Source organism: Equus quagga, chromosome 3, assembly GCF_021613505.1.
Source record: "Equus quagga isolate Etosha38 chromosome 3, UCLA_HA_Equagga_1.0, whole genome shotgun sequence".
Taxonomy (NCBI): domain Eukaryota; kingdom Metazoa; phylum Chordata; class Mammalia; order Perissodactyla; family Equidae; genus Equus; species Equus quagga.
This window is the reverse complement of record NC_060269.1, coordinates 61682033-61683205: the sequence shown is the minus strand read 5'-3', so window position 1 is coordinate 61683205 and position 1173 is coordinate 61682033.

The window sequence follows — 1173 nt, the reverse complement described above, 5'->3', positions numbered from 1 at the left end:
GACTGGGGACTGTGGCCCTGAGATCAGGGCAGAAAGGATGTTACCACTCCCTGCCTCTTCCCAGGCCAGTGACCTGCTCTGTCCAGCTCTGTCATCTGCCCCATGCTCCCTGCTCATGATGGGATGGGCCACTGGGTGATACCCCCATCCCTCAGGCTCCCTTCTCTATCACGCCCAGCTCTCCTTTGCCACAGCTGCTCTCTGGGTCTCGCCACCTAAGATGTGCCCGGGGCTATGTGATTCCAGGCAAAGTCAGCCTGCTTTTGGAGGCCAGGCTGGATTCAGGTAGAGAGAGGAAGCCCCGGAGAGGGCATGGCATGTCACCAGCCCTGGAGCCCTCTGAGAGAAGTCCAAGAGACAGCAGACCCTTGGCCGGCAAGTGGGCCCCGCGGGAGCGCTGTTCCAGATTCTCCCTCCCCATCTACCTTGATGCCCAGGGGGGATGTTTCTCCCCCGAGAGGTTTGATAAGCTTCCTGATACCTCTTTAGACAGAGGAAGGAGGTTCCAGGTTTTTCTTAAATTTTTCATCCATTCATTCATCGATTCATCCCTGACTCCATAAACATTTTTTAGCATCCACATCCCTGTGTGGCTGAAACCGCTATGGCCCAGAGGGAAGTGCGAGAGCTGCCATCCTATCCTGTCAAGGCCTGACCAGGACCCCAAACACCCCTGAAGCCTGTGTGAGTGCATGGAGAGAGTGTGTGTGTGTGTGTGTGTGTGTGTGTATGCATGCTTAGGGGGAGGTGGAGGGGGCAAGTGAGCACTGTTCCAGCCCAGGCCATATTCCGGTGACCCCCATGCTGGAGGAGGAGAAAATCAGGTGTACTGGCCAACCCAGGAACAAACAGGGCTGCGAGCACTGCTAGAGTGTCCAGAAGGCACTGGGAGTCTGGGTTGACCCTGGGCTGGATTGATTAAGTAAAAAGGGATGAAAGCTCCCTCTTGCCTCACCTTTCTCCCAAGTTGAGGGAGATTCAAACATCCCACCCACACCCACACCCACACCCAGTGTCCCAGTCTTGCTCTGCCAGAGCCCCAAGAGACCCTCAGGACCTTTGAGACTTTGAACACTTTCAGACTCAGACCATCCGGACCCTGACCTGTGGGCAATGGACGACTGGCATTGTCCTCCCCACTGGACCTGGGCCTTCCCCAGGAAGACTCCTGCC